Source organism: Chlorocebus sabaeus, chromosome 8 (genome assembly GCF_047675955.1).
Source record: "Chlorocebus sabaeus isolate Y175 chromosome 8, mChlSab1.0.hap1, whole genome shotgun sequence".
In the NCBI taxonomy this organism is placed as follows: Eukaryota; Metazoa; Chordata; class Mammalia; order Primates; family Cercopithecidae; genus Chlorocebus; species Chlorocebus sabaeus.
In genome coordinates, this window is record NC_132911.1 from 19,228,489 (window position 1) to 19,250,908 (window position 22,420).

At 39.7% G+C, this 22,420-nt stretch overlaps 1 protein-coding gene across 5 annotated transcripts in view; it reads right to left on the reverse strand.

Moving 5' to 3' along the window:
* The window catches only part of CSGALNACT1 (chondroitin sulfate N-acetylgalactosaminyltransferase 1), a 359,890-nt gene that overhangs the window by 326,135 nt on the left and 11,335 nt on the right, over nucleotides 1-22,420 (reverse strand). Inside the window, exon 1 of one of the 5 annotated variants that reach the window (XM_073017978.1) lies at nucleotides 22,373-22,391. The exons of the other annotated variants lie outside the window; for them this stretch is intronic. The gene's annotated coding sequence lies outside the window, so the exon portion shown is untranslated. Of the gene's footprint in view, nucleotides 1-22,372; nucleotides 22,392-22,420 lie in introns of those variants that run through there. 5 annotated transcript variants of the gene reach the window in all.

Below are 22,420 nucleotides of genomic sequence, written 5' to 3' on the forward strand. Positions count from 1 at the left end.
TAAATAACTGTCAATTTTCAGGCAGGTGCAAAAGTCCAAGGCACTAAGCTTCAGCAAGCACTTCACCAGTACAGTCCACCCTCCATTCTAAAGAGATGGCTGAGTTCTGGAAGGCACAGCTATAAGAATCTGCGTCCTGGCTGCCCAAGGCAAGGGGGCACCCAGCATGGCTCTGAAAAGTAACTTGGTAAGTAAGATGGAACCCAATGCACCAAAATACCTGAATCTTTAAAGACTTCGCTTTTTTTCTTATTGTTGCTGCTTTTTTTTTTTTTTTTCTTGAGATGGAGTTTCACTCTTGTTGCCCAGACTGGAGTGCAGTGGCGGGATCTCAGCTCACTGAAATCTCTGCCTTCTGGTTTCAAGCGATTCTCTTGCCTCAGCCTCCCTAGTAGCTGGGATTACAGAAGCCCGTCACCATGCCCAGCTAGTTTTTGTATTTTTAGTGGAGATGGGGTTTCACCATGTTGGCCAGGCTGCTTTCAAACTCCTGACCTCGTGATCCACATGCCTCAGCCTCCCAAAGTGCTGAGATTACAAGAGTGAGCCACAGCGCCTGGCCAAAGACTTCACTTTTTAAGAGCAGTTTTAGGTTCACAGCAAAATTGAGAGGAAGATGTAGAGATTTCCCATAAACCCTCTACCCCCAACACATGCACAGCCTCCCCCATGACCCATACACCCTAGCAGAGGGTGCATTTGTTACACTGGAACCTACACTGACACATTATTATCACCCAAAGTCCATAGGTCAGGGTTCACTCTCAGTATTGTACATTCTGTGGGTCTGGACAAAGGTACAATGACACGGATCCACAATGACAGTATCATTCAGAGTAGTTTCACTTAAAATCCTCTGTGTTCTGAAGACTTAAATTTTTTTGTGAAGTCTCTGTGGCCATATTACCTAGGGAAAGTCATGCGGCCTTGAATTTCCTCACACAATACTGATAATTCTGCCTGCATCGCCTGGGTATTGGAAATAATGTAAGCTCCATGCATTTGGATAAAAATGTTATTGTAAATAGTCACGAACTTTAAGATAAGTTAACATTAAATTTTAACACAATAATACATAGGGCCTTTGATAAATGAAATAGCCCTATGATTCTAAAATGATACGTAATTTAAAAAATATGTTTGTGACACAAAAAATTGTTAACTACCTTGATAAATATGTAACATTCGTGCAATCCAATATTATACAACTACTGTTGTGAAATGAAAAATTATTCATTTTTATGTTTTTGTTTTCATGTTTTCTTTTCCTTTGTATAGTTGACAAAAATTGTATATGTTTACAGCATACAACATGATGTTTTGACATATGAATACATCATACAATGGTTTAATTAACACATAATCACCTCACATGCTTATCATTTTTTGTGGTGAGAACATTTAAGATCTGCCTCTCAGCAATTAAAAAATATACAATACATTATTATTAACTATAGTCACCATGACAAATATTTTCAGAATGAGTATAAAGTCATATGAACAATACAATACTGACTATGAAAAAAATATACCAGAAGACAATGGAAGGAAAACATCAAACGTTGGCAGAGATTTCCTCTGGAGAGCAAGTATATCCGTTAAAATTCATTCATGGCAAACAACAGGAACCAATGCTGACTAACTTCAACAAAAGGGGTTTTATTAGGATACTAAGAGCTCAGAGGACTGAAAGCTGAGGAGCCACACCTGTAAGTCAGTGAGAACTAAGGCAGTTCTAGAGGCTTCTAGACAGCAACCTTAGCATCCTCATACAGAGTTACTGGCCAAGGTGCCACCTCCAGGAATGAATAAACTCCAGCACTTTTATTCCCCTCAAAATTCAAATCCCTGGGAAGAAGCTTGCTATTGGTCCAGCCTGGGTCACACACCCACCCCTGGGGCTGAGGGAAGGCACCCAACCTGCTTTCCAATCACACCAGACATCCCTTATTGGGGAGACATGTGATTCCCCAAAAAGGAAATCAGAGGGCTTATGGGAAGGAGTGGATGATGAGCAGCATGAAGGAAAAAGAAAAAAAATGTCCGGTAGAATTCAAAGTGACTTTTTCCTTCTCTTTAATTATTTTCTTTAGTTGACAGGTTGCACATAGTAATTACAAAATTGTGTTTTGGTTTGGTTTGGTTTGGTTTGGTTTGGTTTGGTTTTAGACAGCGTCTGCCTCTGTCACTCGGGCTGGAGTGCAGTGGTGTGATCACAGCTTTCACTGCAACCTCCACCTCCCAGGCTCAAGTCATCCTCCCAACTCAGCTTCCCAAGCACCTGAGACTACAGGTGCATGTCACCACACCGGGCTAATCTTTGTATTTTATGTAGAGACGGGGTTTCACCATGTTGTCCAGGCTGGTCTTGAACTCCCGGGCTTCAGCGATCCAGCCGCCTCGACCTCCCAAAGGGATTATAGGTGTGAGCCACTGCAACTGACCACAAATTGTTTCTATCAAGATAACAATATTCTCCTTTTTGGTCACGGTTGATGGTTGCCCATCAAAATGTGCCCTCCCCTTTTTCCTCACACCATGGCTGGGTGACATTTCCCATCCTTCCTGACACATAGGTATGACCCTGGGACCAAGGTGGGCCTCAGTTGTCTCAAGTGGAAAGTGAGCGAAAGTCCTCCCTCTGCCCTGAGGCCTCCTAGGTCTGCTCACCTGGAATGCTCCCCTCAGACCACATGAGAGGGAAATAAACACATATTTCCTTAAACAACTAAAATTATTGTTGAGTCTTTTTAAGAAACTAGCCTTATCTTAATGAATAGAAGCAAGATGTCATTCCAAGTGCGACAGTTCTACGCACGATGTTCTGAGAGGTTGTGTTGTGCAATGATTAAGAACCCACGCTCAGGAACCAGGTTGCCAGGGCTTAAATCTCGGCTCCCGCACTTACTAGCAGCACGGCCTGGGCAAGTCATTTAGCCATTCGGCGCCTCCGTTTCCTCATCTGTAAAATCTCGTAGGGTTGTTGTAAGGATTAAGAAAATTCTTCCACGTAAAATATAAGTGTGACCCACACAAAGGAAACACTATGATACTTTCTACATGATTCAAAAGAAGTAGGCTCATTTTTCCACAGTCACATTTTAATAATTTTTATGGAAAAAATTAACACATCTATAGGTCAGCGCTAAAAATAAAAAGTGAATAAGAATGCAGGCTAAAATATCAAGCATTCTTTGTGGAGCAGAAATTATTAATGCTACAGTAAGAAGGATCTGTTTGAGAAGCTCGAAGAAATGCTTCAACTCGCTGGTGTGAGCTGAAGATAGAATTTCATTTTAAACTCTTCTATTTCGGGGTTCTGTGAGTTTAGGTCAGACTTATAATCCTATTTGCACAGACTTATTCGAATCTGAGTACACATGCACACACACTCTCATTGATTTCGAGACCACATGTTCATTCCACATTTCAGCCCACGATTTATGCAGTTGTAGGAATAAAGTACTATTCATTCAATGCAGAGGCACGCTGCCTCTGCATAAAAAGGTGGCTTGTTAATTCATTTCTCAAGTTTTAATACTTTCTTACAATTTCTACCAAAAATTCTGGAACGTTTTTAGGTGTGTATGACTGCACTGTGGAAAAAAATGGTAACCCTTTCCTTAACCCCCCAAAAGGCTTAACTCACCTACCTTTGGCATAGGGCCTTTGAGAAGGTGAAATTAAAATAAAATTGTCCTTTAAGCAGGCAGTCTGATTTCTAAGGCGCTATGGGTTACAAATATGTTAACATGCTTACTAAGGGAAAATTTTCAAAGGTTCCTACTCTTTTTTAAGCTGATATATTTCCCCAAGGCAATTATCACAAATTTCCTATTATTTCTTCTCACAAAATGTTCCGTGGATAATTCCTTAACAATATAAAACAGTTAAATGTGGCCTACCAGATACAACTAAGTGAGGACTGAAATGTACCACTGTTGTAAGAAAAGAAAGTCATGTCTTTTGAAAATTAATACACTCAGAAGTCTCTGAGCACATTAAACCAAGGGAATTAAATAACATACGGAGTTAAGAAGAACTCTCAGCTCACTCTAATATTTGCTTATTCATTTGTTTGTTTGCTTGCTTGCTTGTTAAGTGATTGCGTGTATATTTGCAGGCAGTGCTCATACACAAACTAGCAACCATTCCTATGCGTGGTTCCTCATTCCTCTAAGGGCAGAATTTTTTTTTTTTTTTTTTTTTTTGAGACAGAGTCTCGCTTAGTCACCCAGGCTGGAGTGCAGTGGCCTGATATCAACTCACCGCAAGCTCCGCCTCCCAGGTTCATGCCATTCTCCTGCCTCAGCCTCCCGAGTAGCTGGGACTACAGGCGTCCGCCATCTTGCCCGGCTAGTTTTTTGTATTTTTTAGTAGAGAAGGGGTTTCACCGTGTTAGCCAGGATGGTCTCGATCTCCTGACCTCGTGATCCACCCGTCTAGGCCTCCCAAAGTGCTGGGATTACAGGCTTGAGCCACCGCGCCCGGCCCTAAGGGCAGAATTTAAGACCAATGGGTAGAAGCTGTAAAACACTTCCAAATTGAGCTGTACAGATGCAGAATGCCCTGCCTTGTGAAGTAGTGAGTTTGCTGTCCCAGGAGTATTCAAACACAGACCGGACAACCTGAGATGCTGTAGAGAAGCTTCAAGGATCAGAGGGCTAGCTAGAGTAGATATAGGTTCCTTTTAACTTAGAGAGCCTAGGACCTCACCAAGGCCAGTTGAAAGGCTTTAATTCATTTCATTTTAATCTAACATTATGTTTCTCCTGCACTCCCTGGCCCAGGAATAATCTGCCACAGAAGATGTGGAGAACATGCTATGAATGCCACAAGAAGGCCCTTCCCCCTCCTTTATCCTGTGCTTTGACCACACACAGAAGGGTGGTCCCATATGACCTTGTGCCTGGAGGATTCCTGGGCTCCACAGCAGTTAGAAGCAAGAGTTGAACGGGCATCCCATGAAGAACTTCCCATCCTCTTTTACTGCAGAACTGTCACCTTTTTGTGAGGAAGCATCATGTTTCACTTCCCCAGCACCTTCAGCCCTCAGCAGGAGAAATCAGCCGACCAGCAGAACTAGGGTGCTGATGTCACCTGCCATTCCACGTTCAGAGGGAGAGATCTCAGACAAAGGGTGCCAGTGGAGCCCACCAGACTAGAGACCTTTACAATCTAACGGATAGTGCCCATGCAATGTTTCAAGATCCCCAATCTATAATCACGACTCTCATCTGCCTGAGTTACAGAAAAACAGAAAGCCTATTCCTTGAGAAATGCAAAGTCAAAATCACATTAAAAGCCATCACACTCCCTTCTTTACACTCAAGGTCGCTGTTCCTAAATCAGAATGCTCAGAACCAACCAAGAGATCATGAAGACCAAGATAGAAGAACTCCTGGGGAATAGGGACATGTAGCTCCCTGACTGGCTGAGGAAGGATTTGAAAATGCAGCCACTAACAGAATTTGCACACTGCAGGACTCCTAGTCAAGCTGCTAATAAAGAAATCGCTTATGCTAGGGGACTAAAAATGTTCTGTATTGTTAAACTGGTATTATGTCCATGCTGAGGTTGGAATTATGATGTTTAAGTGGCCTGCTTTTCTGAATGGACTTTTTCCAATAAAGAAAAATGTACTTAAGGGTAAGCAAAAAAGGATATAAGGTGAACCCACCGGAAGGAATAACTAGGTCATCACTCTCAGCTGCCTGCTGTCTGTCCTTGTGTGCAAAGCTACAGGGGTGACACCCACCTCCCAGGTGACAGTCGGCCCTCCCTGGTCCATCCAGGGATAAGAGTTGCCTGTACTCCTGAGTAGGAACGAAATGGCCCCTGATCATCCCTCTGACTGTGTTCTTAGAGTAGAATGTCCTTTAATAAGTCCCTGGTATTTATTTGTCAGTAACACTGAAATAGCTCTCTTGTGTTCCATCACTCTAATCATCTTGCAAACTAGACTCCTATGGCCACCGGCCAGAGTTGAAACCAGCTCTCCCTGCCCCAAGCTTGGGCAGAACAGAATGCGTCCGCCTGCATTCTTCATGCCACCAGGATAGCTGGCAAACGCCCTTGGAGGAGAGGTGGGGAACTCCTTGACACATCAGGGGATGGAGAATTAACCTGGACAGGGATGCCCACGGGAATTAGGGGGTACGAGGAAGTTGAAAGACTCCCTGAAAGAAAGGGAACCATGAGCCTAAACAGCCTCTAAAGATGGCAGCTTCCTGATGCATCATCTTCCAACCTAAAACCTGAGAAACCTGTGACGCCACTTTTCCATAATGCAACCCCATGAGGCTCACTCAAACGCAGCACCTCCAAACAACTGGCAAGAAAAAGAAGCTCCTTGGCCGGGCGCAGTGGCTCATGCCTGTAATCCCAGCACTTTGGGAGACTAAGGCAGGTGAATCGCCTAAGGTCAGGAGTTCGAGGCCAGCCTGGACAACATAATGAAACTGTGTCTCTACCAAAAATACAAAAATTAGGCAGGCGTGGTGGCCCATGCCTGTAATCCCAGCTACTCAGGAGGCTAAGGCACGAGACTTCCTGGAACCCAGCAGGTGGAGGTTGCAGTGAGCCGAGATTACACCACTGCATTCTAGCCTGGACGAGAGTGAGACTCCATCTCAAATAAATAAATAAATACGGCTGTTTCCTGACACGTCATCTTATGAACTAAAACCTGAGAAAAGGATGCCACTTTTCCATAATGCAACTCCATCTCAAACACAACACCTCCAAACAACCGCAATAAAAATAAGCTCCTGAAAGAGATCTGTGGGTACAAGATGGTTGCACAACCACATGAATGTACTTAATGCCACCAAACTGTACACTTTAAAATAGTTGTACTGTGTATATTTTACCACAATAAAATATAATTCCATCTCAGGCTCTAATTCTTGATCAAGAAACAGCAGATACTTACTCGTCAGCATCCTCTATAATTGCCTATTGAAAACTCTTTTAAACTGTTGCCATGGTTAATAATTGAGAAAATAAATTAAAATATTGAGTGAAATAATAACCAAGCTGTCAGGCCATGCTGCAACTCTATCTTTGACATTTCAATTATGCATGGCATTAGAGCTTTGATCTCCATAACGTGTTGATAGCACACAGAAAACAAGACCATCTCTAAAAATGTGCCATTGGCCAAATGCTTTCTTACAATCAATTCTACATCTTGCAAGTTAAGAGAATTAGGTAATGTAAGCTAAAGTTGCAATCTGAATCAATCCAGCTTTAATCAGTTCTCTCATTTTTCTAGAAATTGGTGTGCTAAAAATGGCATGTTTTCAAATAAACTAGCATAACGGTTGTGTTTCTCCTGCTGTCTTTGATGAGCATTAACTAACAAGAAAAATCTGTCCTCAAAAACGTTTTTAATTTCCTGATATGCAGAAGTTAAAGACTTTTTAAATAGTATTTCTACAACAAAATACATCCAATTAAAATCAATCAAAGTCTACTGTGGTTAACTTTATTTATCAGCCAGCATAAAACATGCACCGGAATCAGTTGCTATGTTCAAGGGCCATCTCTTGAAAACAAGAACGTGAAATTCTGACTCACCAATAGTTGGCCTTTCAATTGATATTGTCTTCCCTGATCCTGAAAGCAGAATAAAAAGCAGCCATATGTGTCTTCGTGCGACTTTCACCCCGTACCACCAGCACAGCATCTGGCACATAGTAGTGGCTCCATGAATGTGTATTAAAAGAATAAACAGGAAAACAGCATCAAGGTTTATGAGTTATAAACAATATATAGAGAAGTGAGAAGTATTCACAGACACTTTAGTCAATAGATCGAATTGCAGAAAAGTTACATATATGGATCTTTATAAGTTATATCATTTCAAAATCCATTCCCTTGCCATATGAATCACTCTCTGTATTACTTTGCATTGCTGCACCCTACAAAGTGAAGTTTAATTGCTGTTTTGGGTTTTTTTTAGAATGCAAATAATTTTCTAATTTATCTATTTTGTAACTTTGATGATACTGGATATGTTGTTGTTGATTTGTTCTTTTGAAAGATAGAACATGTAGATGTCTCAAATTTATTATGCAATACAAAGGGAATAAAACATAAATGGCAAAAATTGGAGAACATATAATTTCAAATGATTATACTACTAACTCATCCCTTTATCCTGTTACGTTAGAAATGGTACAGTGCTGAAAGAGGATTTCTGAGGATTAATAACTAATTTGATAAAGAGTAGAACTTCGGAACAGAAGTGAAAAGAACAATCAGTATCAATGTAACAAAACACTGTTTTCTATTTCTTTTGTTTTACATAGCAGTGCTTTATATGGAAGGTATCTCAGAAATATGAGTTAACTAAGAATAAAATCCCATCCCTATATTCTAAGTTCACATTTTGTAAAGCACTCTTGTCAATTTGGAACGTGCTTCTTGTGGTATGTTCACATTGCAAGATCACATCCAAGGCCCACACTCCACCAATTGTTAATGTGGAATTCTATTTAAGCGTAAAAGAGATTCCATTATTGCCTACTTCAAAAACCTATATTTTCTATCAGTAAGAATAAATCAATTCCCTATGTAGGATAACTGCCAAATCAACACCATTGTCTCAAACTTTCTGAGTTAGGAGCCAGCAGCTGTGTGACATATGAAGTTTTGTGCCAATATGGATTATCGCTCACCTCCTCCACAACTGCTAAGACAGAATTTTAATCAGAGGGTAACAAAGGCAATGCACAATGCTCTCTGTGTGCCGAGTGGTCTACGTCCTTCTGCTGCTAGAACACCCGTGCTAAATTATGCATGCTTTTCTGTTTGCCTGAAAGACATCTACATGTGCGACGACCTTTCCCAAGGGACACTACCTAAGGTGAGAATTCTATATTTTGCTTCTGCTCATATGAGCTTTATTTGTTGTCATTAAAGACCTTTTTTTTCCTTAATGTACCTGAAAGTAGCCAGAAGGGAACCTCTGCTGCCATCTCTGAATACTGAAAAGGAAGGAACAGCTTATCTCCAGCTTAGAATTCATGCCCAAGCCCAGGAGTGCAAGCCCAAACCATAGAGGGGGCCAGAATGCACCCTAAGAAGTGTACCCAGCTGCTTCATGGCACACCAGGGAGCCAGGGCTATCTGTTCACCCCCAACAATGAACGCTGAGGCTCCTCAATCAAGGGATGGAGAGGGACCAGGCTAGTGACAGGCTCTGGGAATTACAACAGAACTGGAATGGCCACGCCCCATATCACTTCCATCTCAGAATCAAGGTATGTGAATCGGAGATAAAAAATTTCAAAGTATCAGCCTCTGGCGTGCAACCTGAAACCTCCACCCTTTACCAAGTGATAAGCTAGGTGAAATTGGCCTGAAGCTGCCTCAATACTTTGAATCCCTACACGGCAAACTGCCACCTGACTTCAGAGAATATTCTCGTAACAAATACCTGAGTCTCAGCCAATCACAGCAGCCAAGCTTCAGCCAATCACAGGCTGCCAGTGAATCAGATAATAAGGCAAATGCCTCAGGATACTGTGCCCAAATAAGGCAAATGCCCAGCTATGACTAATCACGCTGTGTCTATACTTCCTTTCTCTGTCCATAAATATTGCCTGTGCACATTGCTGGCTGAGCTCTCTGAACCTCTACTACTTCAAGGTGCTGCCTGGTTCATGAATCATTGTTTGCACAAATAAACTCTGCTAAATTTAATTTGTCTGAAGTTTTTCTTTTAACACAAGAAAGAGAAGAAGAATTCTGAAGTACTCTTCCCTTCTTCTATTAGTGTTGACTCTTGGCTGAATATCTGAGAAATCACAGAAAAATTTGAGGAAGAAGAAAACACAGACTTCCATTGCCGGTAATATGGCAGACTAGATAGCTGAAGAAAATCCGTATAAAACACCTAAAGATACTGAATGTCAAAACATGCACATAATATATATGTATATGTGTGTATGTATGTATATACATTGTATGTATATTATAAATATACATATATATTATAAATGTATATCTGAATGCATGGTTGAGATGACGGGTAAACAAGGAAAACTCTCAGAGCCCTGAAATAATAGGAAAGTATGGATCCAAATAGGTAAGAAAATCAGGTTTGCTCTTGGTAGCTGGGAAATCGATGTTAGTGAGCCACTTAGAAGGGACAGGGGGCAATGTCTAGGGCATATGCTGGGGCCAGAGGTTGCCAGAGGAGATCCCATGCACAGAACTGAGAACCCCCAAAATGCAGCAGCCTTAGGAGGTAAATTAGAAAAATATGATCCAAGAAAGCAAGTGGAGATGCTTGCCTATCTCAGCATTGGCTCTGGGTGAAAGAGGAGCCCTGAGAACGCCTAACTGTAAGGCCTCCTTTACACAGGTATGGGCTGAAATTGGCCCTCTGTGGCCCCAAAATTTCCATACCAAAGATTTCATTTTGAAACACCTTGGAATGATAGTACTCCCAGATACCTCCAAGAAATAAATATAAGTCCTCTCTGAACAAACACACTTTAAATATAGGCCTCAAAAAATTCCCACATTAACATTCCCACATATAACATTCCAGTGGCCAGAAGCTCAAATCAAAATACCACAAAACTCTCAGGGAGGAAAGCTGTCATAAGCAAGTAACAGAAAAAAAAAAAATGCTGCACAATTACATGCACAAAAGTTGCAGATATTGGAATTATCAAATAAAAACTATAAAAATGTTTTAAGTATATGGCAAAAGACAAAGAGACTATCAAAAACTATCAGATAGACTTAAAAAATAAAACTTTACATATTGAAAGAAAGATGATCTGACCCTTACTTAACAACTTTACATGAAAAATTATTAAATATAAAAATAGTTCCAATAACTTTAATGGAGAAAAATTATAATACATTCCATCTCCATGGAAGACATCCAAACAATCTTGACAGGTAGAATAATACATCAGTTGAACAATAAAAACAAATTCAAATCCCAAAAACAATTTGAAAGTGAATAAATATATAGTACAGAAAAAATACAAAGTACATAAAAATGCAATGCAATAAAGACTTTTTTCTTCTTTTTATACAATCAATTTTATCAATGTGTTTTATCAATTTTCAACATTTAGTAAGTTTATGGGTAGTTCACATTCAATCTGCATGTAAAAATCATATTGCAACACAGGAAAATACATTTAGGGCAAAATAAAAATGTTTCAAAACTTATGGAAATAGTGCAATCATAACAAGCTAAAGAGATGTACAACAGCCGTCTCTTCTTCTCTTTTGTTTGCAATGTGTGCACAGCAAATGTTTTAATTCATCCAAACACAAAGCAGAATTCAGATTTCCTTAGCAGGGGTCAGAAGACTACAGCCTGCTTGCTTTTATAAATAAAGTTTTATTAGAATATAGCTGTGCTCATTCATTTACATGTTGTCTATGGCTGCTTTTTTCCTATGACAACAGATTTGAGTAGTTGTAACTTATACTGCATGGCCCACAATAGCCTACAATATTTATTTATTTCCCAGTCCTTTACAGAAAAAGTTTCTATCGGATGGTCTCTCACAAATTGCTATGTCTTTTCCTGAATTTCTAATGTCTAAATATCACTTCCTACAGGGTTTTTATTTCATGTGCTTGGGACTGAGAAAGTCATAAGGCCCCAAAACCAAAAAAAAAAAAAGGAGTCATCCAAAAAGTGACACTACTTTTCAAAAAGCCATTAAATGCACAGTTCTTATGCACAGTATGTCTGTACATTGACATTAGAAACCGAATAGATGGTCTACATATTGTATTGGACATGGTTAAAAAGAGAATTTGTAAAACAGTAAATAGAGTTGAAAAAATCACCCAACAAACAGCACAGAGGGAGAAAAAGATAGAAATACAAACTAGATTGAGGAACAGAGAGGAACTCTACAGCACATCTCACTGGAGTTCCAGAAGGAAACACTGACAACATTGGGGGAAAGAGGTTATTTTCAAAGAAATAATGGCTGATAATTTTCCAAGACTGATGAAAGACGATTATCCTTGAGTTCAGGAAGCTCACAAAATTCTGAACAGGGTAAAAAAAATATATCCTCACTCATCACATTAAAAATAAAATCAGAAAGGAGAAAGTGGAGGTAGGAAAAACAAAGATATTTAAAGCAGCCAGATTAAAAAGGCATGTTTCCATAAAGAATATCAATTCAATTTAAAACTGACTTCTCAAAAGCCAGAGAAATACTATATTTTAAGTACTGAAAGTTAATAACTTCCCACCTAGAATTTTATACCTAATGAAACTATCTTTGAAAACTTAGAATAAAATGAAGTTACTATCAGATAAATAAAACTAGGAGAGTTTACTTCCAACAGGTCCTTACTAAAAGAACTTCTAAATAATGTGTTTCAGGAAGTATATATCGCCCAGAAAGAGAGTCTAAGAGGCAAGAAGAAATTGTGATGGGGGAAAAAGAAAACATAAATGTGGTTAAACCCAAATGAATGCTCACCATTTAGTACAATAGCAATAATAATATCTAATTTGTCAATTTACAAACACAAGATAGATAAGGCAAAAATATTAAACAGGTAGAGATCACAGTTTTCTAATACTTTCTTTTAGGAAAAAGAAACATAAATATATTGATTAGTGGTTAATTTTAGACTTTGTTAAGTTAGACACATATGAAAAAATTTCTAAGAGAACAATTATAAAAACAGTAGAATGTGTAACTTCCAAACTAGTAGAAGAAAAAAACTGGAAAAAGAAAAAAAAAGAAAATGAAACATAAAAGAAGTAGGATGAATAAGGCACATAAGACAAGTAGCAGTAATCACAATAAATGGAAATGTACTAAGGCTCTAACTTAAAGACTGAGATCATCACATAGATACATTCTAAATCTAGCTAAATGCTATTTTCATATCAAAATAAAAGGATACACAAAATATTATGATTCTACTTATATGAAGTACTGAGAGTAGTCAAAATCATAAAAACAGAAAGTTGAATGCCAGGGGCTAGGAGATGGATAAACGGACAGTAAATTGTTTAATGGATATAGAGTTTCAGTTTTACAATATTAAGAGTTCTGAAGATGGGCAGTGGTGACAGTTGCATAACATGAATATATTTATTACCAATGAACTGTACACTTAAAAATGGTTAAGATGCTAAATTTTATTATGTGTATTTTGCAACAATAAAACATGAGGTAGCCAGGCACCATGGCTTGCACCTATAATTCTCAGCTACTCAAGAGGCTGAGGTAGGAGGATCATTTGAGCCTAAGAGTTCGAGGCTGCAGTGAGTTATGATCACACTACCGTACTCCAGCCTGAGTGACAGAGCAGGATCTCATCTCCATAAAGAAAAACATATTATTTTTTTCTAATAGGAAAATAAGAAAGCAAGACATAGAGTGGAATATTATTCTGCTTTAAAAAGAAATAAAATCCTGACACATGCTACAATATGGATGAACCTCGAAGACATTACAGTAAGTGAAATAAACAGTCACAAAAGGACAAATCACTATATGACTCCATGTATATGAAGTTCTTAAAATGGTCAAATTTATAGAGTCAGAAGGTAGAATGGTGGTCGTCAGGGGCTGGAGGATGAAGGAATGAGGAATTATAGTTGAATAGGTATGAGTTTCAGTTTGGAAAGATGAAAAAAATTCAGGAGATGAGCATTCGTGATGGTTGCATAACAACGTGAATGCACTTAATGCCACTGAAATGTTCACCTAAAACTGGTTAAAATAATGAATTTTATATTACGTATATTTTACCACAACGAAAAACAATTTTAAGACAAAAATATACAAAATAAAAAGATAAGGAAGTTTTAAAGCGGAGGGCTGGTCCACTGTCAGTATCACTTAAAGCAGAACCATAAGACAGTGTGCACCGATTGAAGCAAAAATAATTATTCACATAAACTACGAATTATTTTTGTCTGGAAAGAAAAAACCTCAATTTAATTAAACCTGTAGATATAAGTAACGTTTATAGAAAACATAGAAGACACAAAACAAGTAAATGACAATATCAGGAAGAGGACTTTCAATTACAAGAGACTTCAGAGACTAAACAATCAAATGCAATGTGGGGCCCTCCTATACAACATTAATCAAACAAAAACAGATACTTTTTGAGATAAGGACAATTTAAACATGGTCTGAGTATTCAGTAATTTTTAAAGAATGATAATTTTTAGGTATGAAAACAGCATGGTGGTTATGTACAATAAAGACCTTATCAAGTTGATATATACATGATATTTAGGGGGTATGTTTATATCATGCTACTCAAGGAAAAATCTAGTAGGCCCTATAATTTTCTGGCCACTTGTAGGTAACAGAAAGTCCTAAAGTTACTTTAAGTCACAAAACATCATTGTGATTCAGAAAATAGAATGTTCAGGTCAATGTATGACGTTGACTCAAAGGAAGATCAAAACAAACAGTAAGACTTCCTGCTGCATCCCCCAGCTAGGATCTGTACAGGTAGCCTATAGGCTTCTTCTCTCTTTTCCACCCACTTGTTAGCTGCTGTTACTCTTCTCTCTGGGTTTGAAACGTGTGGAGAAGAAAGACCACATGACCGCCACTGCCATGAAAATGCTGGCTGCCTCACTACAAAAAGAATCCCAGCAACAAGTTTATATTTCCTAGCCTCTCTTAGAGCTAGGCATGACCACAAAAGTGAACCCAGGCTAATAAGCAAAAATGTTAGGTGAAACATCCCAAAAGTCTCCTTAAACAGGAGGGGGCAGACCGTTCCTCTGCCCTTCCTTTCCTTCTATGCCTGGAATGTGATGTGAAGCCTGGAGCTTTAACAGCTCTCTTTTGCTATAAGCATGAGAAATCTATTCCTAGGATGTGGGAGCAATGAAGTAGAAGACTTGTTCCTAATAACTGTGGAACCACCACCCCATTCCTGAATTGCCTGCTTCTTGACGTATTCTATCTAAGAGAGGAGTAAACTCCCATTTTGTGTTACCATTGTTCTTTCATTTATATGCAGGCAAACTTAATCCTCACTAATGCAAATGGCTTCACATCCTGAAGACCAGCAGATACTTAAACCAAGTTTCTCTCTTTCTCATGGGTACTTCTGTAGGTTTTCCAGGGGCTCCCTGCTGGGCCCCTTTGACAAAAAAAAATCCCTGTGATATGGGCAATGCATTTAAGTCTTCTATTTGTACTGCCCCCATCCCCACCCCAGGAGTCCCTAAAATTCACTCCACAAGCTCTCTGCTGCCTGTGCCTCCTGGGCAGAGGCCAAATTGTTCCAGGCTGGCTCTCCATCCCGCCTGCGCCACATCTGGTCTACAGGAAGCACACACAAATCACACACACGAATCTCTCCAACACGCTTGGCAGGGGTGAGGCCCTATCCCAGCTGCTCCCCTTCACTCTGCCACCAAAGTATCTCACCCGAGTCACATGACAGCCTGCCGCACTCCCAGCCCCAGAGGACACACAGCCTGCTGTCCAGGCAGCCTCAAGGCAGCTGCTCTCTCCAGGCTTGGGGTGGGGGCAGCACCCGCACAACCCTTCCTCCAGGACGAAAGGACAGCGCACAGCAGAGCCTTCTTCAAACAAATCCCTTCACACATCCAGTACCAGTGTTTTACTGTATCTTCCGAGTGAGGAGGATTTTCAAGAGCTTGAGCCTGGTGTTTGGATATCTCATTTGAAAACCTCCATTGGGGTCTTTCTTGCAACTTAGTTTAGTAACTGCTAGGTAATGTATCTTGAAGGGTTAGTCAAATTTTCCAATTCAACAGCCTGCTGAACTGGAACAAAAACAAATGATTTGTGGATGCACATTTCTGGTAAAGCTCGAAAGAAAAGCAAGGAAACAGTTAACAATATTTGGAAAAGCAGTTACCCCTGGGGTGAGGAAGTGGGAGGAAGGAAGGAAATATGACCAGGAAGCACACGTGAGGGGCTTCAAAGGAATGTTCTAGATGCTTATGGATAGTTATTTATCCATAACTTTATTATCATAAGTTAAAATGGATACACGTGTTACATATCCACATATGTATTCATAATTTACAAATTTAAAACTAAGCAAAAGAAGAGACACAAGATAATATCTAAACTCCTTAGCAAAGCAATTTGGAAATAAGATCACACTCTGAGAATTAGGTCATGAACTCAACAAAATGGAGGAAGCAAGTCAAAAAATGACTTTTGGGCGTAGGTTGAAAGATTTCCTCCAAGGACTGGGGTGTTGTTCTTAGACAATTCTACAGTGGCAGTCCAGTGGCACAGACAATGCCCTTAACCTATCTAATCTGCTTTAATCACCTGCAAGGATAGATCAGAGAAGACCATCGCAGAGCTGGTCGCTGGTACTCAAGAGCTCCCTATAGCAGGAAAAGTGTGCAAGCCCTCAGAGGTGAAAAGGGAGTCTTAGCCGGGCACAGGGGCTCATGCCTGTAATCCCAGCACTTTGGGAGGCTGAGGCAGGCGGATCACGAGGTCAGGAGTTTGAGAGCAGCCCAGCCAAGATGGTGAAAACCCGTCTCTACTAAAAATACAAAAATTAGCCAGGCGTGGTGGCACACGCCTGTGATCCCAGCTACTCAGGAGGCTGAGTCAGAAGCATCACTTGAACCTGGGAGGCGGAGGTTGCAGTGAGCTGAGATCGCGCCACTGAATTCCAGCCTGGGCGACAGAGTGAGACTCCATCAAAAAAATAAAAAATAAAGGGAGTCTAAGCCAAAAGAGTCGGGAAGCTGATCCTGCTGACAGTCTACTCGGCCAGACCAAGGCTCCATGAGCTATAGGGACATTTTATAAAGGCTTCTGAATTCTTTTCACATTACTTTTGTAATTGCCAATGTAACTTTCTAATTATGATCTCGCTTCTTAAGGAGCTTGTCTATGGGAAAAGAAACCGCTGATCATACGGATTTTATTGCTGTTATTAAGGTAATGCTAGCTTTATTATAATTAATAATGATAAGAGCTAATATTTCTGGTGTGCTTATCCCATTTGATCCTCACAATAGCCTTAATCCTATCAACAGGCAGCATAGGAAAGTGATAAAAAGTAACAGACTGCCAAGATTCAAATCCCGGCTCAACCCTGAACAGCTGTGTAACCTTGAGCAAGATGTTAAGCCCCTTCGGGCCTCAGTTTCCTCACTGTAAACAGGATAATGGTAGTGCCTGCCTCATAAGGTTTTCTCGTAAAGCACCTGGCATCATATAAATGTAGGTTTATTATAAATGTTATAATTTATAGGCATAATATAAATGTTATAATTCCCATTTGACAGACAAAACAACTGAGACAATGCTTGGCACACAGTGAGCACAATATAAATGTTTGCTATTACTCCCATTTTATAGACAAAACAACTGAGGCTCAAAGTGGTGAAGTAACTTGCTGAAGTTCCATAGGTAGTAAATGGCAGCTGGTCTAACCCAGACATCTTAGACTTCAGACCCAATGTGCCAAACCACCGTGGTGTATAAACTGAATATTCAAGTTGTGGTGACAGTTACCTGTCAAGGTAAATTAACCTGTTTACCTCTTGGGTCCTTTTCAACCAAGGGGCCTCTCTTGGCTAGGTTATTTACTCAAGACCTGATCATTGCCCTTGCAGTCTGAAAATGCAAGATGCCAGGCCTCTGAAACAGAAGACCCAACTCCTCAGCCGAGCCCTGGTCTGGCCCAGCTGCAGCCAATGCATCCTCCACGACAGCTGTCTGCTGCCCTCTCTGACTAGCTACTGAACTCTGAAATTCTCAAAGGCTGCACTGGGAATTTTCACCACTGAGATTTCAGCTTCTAACAATATGCCAATGAAAAAATATCACCCTAGACAGATTCAGATGATCCCAACCCTGTCTTCAGCTGACCGTAGGCAACTGTCCTTCCTTCAACATCTTTCTAACCTACCCAGGCCAAAATACGCTGTATCTGTGAAGGGTCTGGAAAATGGGAAATGGTCCAGATGTCATCATCCGTCAAGGGCCTCCACTGCACTGTAGAAAATGCACAGGGAATGAGTCTAGCTCCTGTTCCACCTCTGCCACTAGCAACCACGTAAACTCTGAGAAGCATCTTTGCCTCTCTGAGCTTTGGCTTCTCCTTTTGTGGTGCAGAAACACTGGACTAGATGATCTATACATTCTCTTCCCTTCTTTGATCTTTATTTCCATGTTTTCATTCAGAGCCAGATCTCATTTTGATATGACCACGTTCAAAAACAACTCACAATAAACTCTCACTTTAGGGAGATACACACACGCTGATTTCCATAATGCATAAATAGAAAGCAACGCCGTTGCTATTGGCAATTGTGAAGGGATAAAGTCACTTTCAAAACCCCAACATGAGCTGCTGGGACCACTGAGAGGGAAAAAACTATTAGTCCGATAACCATACATTACACAAAATGTATGGAGTGGAAGCTTTTATTCCTGAGAGTAAGAAGCAATGAACTGGGCCTGTTCCTAATCTGGTTCATGCCAATCAGCCCAGACTACAAGTGTATGTGTATGCCTGAGTGTGTGTGCACAAATGAGAAAGTACTGTGAACATCTCAAGAAAGGACCATACTCATTAGGACGATCATCTGAAAATGATATCAGATAACTTACCAAAGATACTAGAGTGATTCATAATCTTACTTTTGGCCCTGTCCAGACAAAATACTTGCTGCTAAATCAGCGATGCAAATATATTTTTGAATGAGACTGCACAGAATAGATAAGTTGAGAAAGTAAGTAAGGGTTCGCCACATGGATTTTTCAGTGATGGTGTTTTGATATCTAAAAACAGTCTTTTCATCATCAGCACGTATAAAACGTAACTACTTATTGATTGTTTTTTTCTTCTTCCCAATGTCGTTGTAATTTATATTTTTTGTGATTTAAAGCTACTTTATGATGGCTCCATCGAATAAAATTAATGCCACCAAGTAACTAATCTATATAAATTTTCAGAAGTCTAATTCATAAAAAATGCAAACTATAGATGATAAATTTCTCCACACAGTTTTTAGAGGTTTCATAATCTTTGTAGCATAATTTCTCTCAATGGCCCAATAGTACTGAATCCTTCATCAAATTTTTATGCAATATATTTGGTACACTGGCACTCTAATAGGAAAGGAAAAAAAAAGACAAATGATCCAAAAAGCTGAGGTATGTTATAGGTAATGACCAGACAATTATTCTGAATGATAATGCCAGGCTTGCCCCGAATACTTTGCCTAATTAGACTTCACACAAGAGAAAAAAATGCTTTAATATTTAACAAGTATAATGGTTCAATCCATGTGCACAAATCAGGCTAGATAAGGAGTATTGCTTATTAAAAAGAAAGAAAGATGGCTACGGGAAAGGTATAATCATTAAATGTAAGACCTCACAGACTCCAACTGTGAATACCGCCATATTCTTTAAAATTACCACTTCAACCACAGAAGCTCAATGCATTATTTAGTCCTGTCCTCAAGCTCAGCAGACCACAAATACACCCACATCATAAATTGAATAAAATAACTTGGTTCAAATAGATCATCTTTGTTGTTTCTCAAAACCATCTTTTCTTAACCACTTTTGGTGATGTCAGAATCCCAGAGAGTCCAGATGTCCAACACGTCTCTCATAATCGTTTCAGCTAGGTAATTAGTCCTCCTTTTTATTACCTCCAAGAACACTTAATGTGTTGGAAGCCTTCCTGCCTCTATTAAATCCAGCCAGCCTGCCACAAGAGTATGAATATATAATTTGTTTATAGGTAGCTTTTAAAAAACACATAGTATGCAGGAATATAGTTGAAAACAGGCATGCTTATAAACTGAAAATTATAGTAAAAGAGATTTCTAAAGGTAAGTTTTCTGTTTGGTTTCTCCAGGGTCAGATTTACACTCAATACAGGGATCCTTGAATGTGATTTGTCTATTCATGAACACAGTGTCTTATTAACCATGTCAACTATTAAATTGCTACATTTATTCTTTACACACACCTTTATCAAGAACCTACGGTGCCTACACACTGTACTATACTTGCCAAACTTCTGGGAAGACAATATAAAATTGTGTAAACTATGGTCCCTATACTCCAGGAGTCTATAATTTGGTCCAAATATAACGTAAACACAGCTAAAACTTCCACTGCCACGTAATGTATTACTCTTGGTACCCATAGAGGTACCATAGCAGTCTTGGGAGTAAAAGCTTTAGAGACAGACAGACATTTGTTCCAGTGCTGGTTCAGCCTGTCACAGTCGTCTGACCAAAGTATTCCATCGATGTGAACCTCAGTTCCTCAAGTATTTTTGTACGTGTTGAAAAAATAAATTCTACAAATGAAATGTTTCAAATAGGGTTTAGCACATAGTAAAACTTCCTAATCTTCTGCCATTTCCACATGACCAGAAGAAAAACAAGCCTTAATTGAAAAACCAACTATTCAACCCTTGGCTTAGATACAATGATACCCATATCCACATCTTATCTCTCTTTGGATACTTACAATCCCACTTTTGATACATAATAACTGTACATACTTATGGGGTACATTTGGTTTTTGATACATGCGCACAATATGTAAATGAACAAATCAAAGCATACAATTCCATTTTTTACTTGTGTCCCTAAAGAAACTCCTCAGAACTAATCTTACCAAGTGTTTCCAGGAAGATCATAAATTTGAAGTACAGAGAAAAAAGAATTTCAAACTTTAATTCACTAGCTGGATGTGTACAGATGAAGCTAAGGTCATTTAGAGTCCATTTGATTCATGAAGCTTTTTGCCACCATCTCCATTTCTGATGTTGTAAAATAAACAGGAAATACAAATACACCCCTGTGCCTCGAAGTATGCAGTGAGGGCTCACCATCCCCAGGGAATATGTGTGACTGAAATGCCAGGGGTTCAAGTCCAGGTCCTGCTGCTCACAGCACAGAAAGCCAATCTCCAAGAAAACATGTATTGCCAGGGAAGAAGGTTTTCATCAGATACCATCTCCCTGACCCACTAAAATTAGGCATTTATGTAGCAGGGAAGGAATGTAAGTATGCACAGGAAAGCAGGAATTAGGGAGGGGTAAGGAAGAGGAGCTGGCCAACAGGAAACAGGTGGTCACTTAGGCAATTATGATGGATGAAGGGTCTGGTGTTTGTTCAGACTTGGTGATCTGGTAAGTTTCAGCCCCTTGACACTATCTGGGAGTCCTGAGGGTTGGTTTTCTGAGAAAGGAACTCAGATAAGACAAATGTAAGTTCCTTAAGTTTTCTATGTTTATTCAAAAGAAGTCATAAACATCAATTCTATGGGACAATTGGACCAGTTTCAGATGCTCCAAGGGTCAGTAAGCCCTAGCATAGCAATATATTCCTTTTCTTGTATTTCAATCTCCCGTGAGCTCCTGGGATCAGAATCTCCCATCTGTTCATCTATGTAACTCCAGCATCAAGCACAACGCCAAGCATACAACAGAAGTCCAAAACTATATTCTGAACAACTTGAGAGCAGGCATCTTGGTAGTTCATTATTATAAGGGGCACCTAAAATTGCCTGCCTATTGGCCATGGTACCTAATGATGTTGCAGAGCCCATCAAGTACAGATTGATGAAAATAAGGAATCTGGGTTCTATTCTTAACAGCATCATTCATTCCACTAAGTAGCTGGGTCATCTTAGGTAAGTCACTTAGCCTCTCTGGGCCTCTGTTGCTCATCTTCAAATTAGATGGATAGTACAGATCACCTCAAACCTGCTATTATTTCTGCAAAATACTGTTGCTAGATCAAATGATCTCAGAGATGCTATTATTTCTGCTAATAACAGCATTAGCAGAATGCTAATGCTATTTTTTTGCTAATCAATGATTTGCTAACCAATGATTTTTGCTAATCACTGGTTCTCTCATTAATTCCAACTCCAACATGTTACTGACAAGATTATTAAATGAAACCTACAAATCCTCCAGGAATGAAGTATCTCTTTCAAATGCACGATTTTGCCATTTCAAAGATTTCTAGCTCATGTAAATTAAATAAATGAATATGGTCAGCTTCATTCAGAGCTTTGCTATTCATTCTCTGCCCTTCTTTCCTACATGATGGAAAGCAATGGCAATACCTGGCGATTTCACACACTGGCATGTCATCTGCCCTGAGAATAACACAACCGTCACTTGTGGACATCAGGGAAAGGGGTTTAAAGAAGCCAGTGCCTCCCACATGCCTTCACCTTAGTGGGTGGCCAGCTCCACCAGCCAGAGAAGCCCCTCCTCAGGCGTTCAAGCAACCAGACAATTTTACAAGGGTCCCACATTCACCACCATCCCACCTCAGTGAAAAGTGCAAATTGTCACTTGTTACCCTGTGTCCATCAATAAAACTTACCATCTTGAGAGGACAGGGAAAAAATGCAGTCGTGGTACTTAGCCAGCA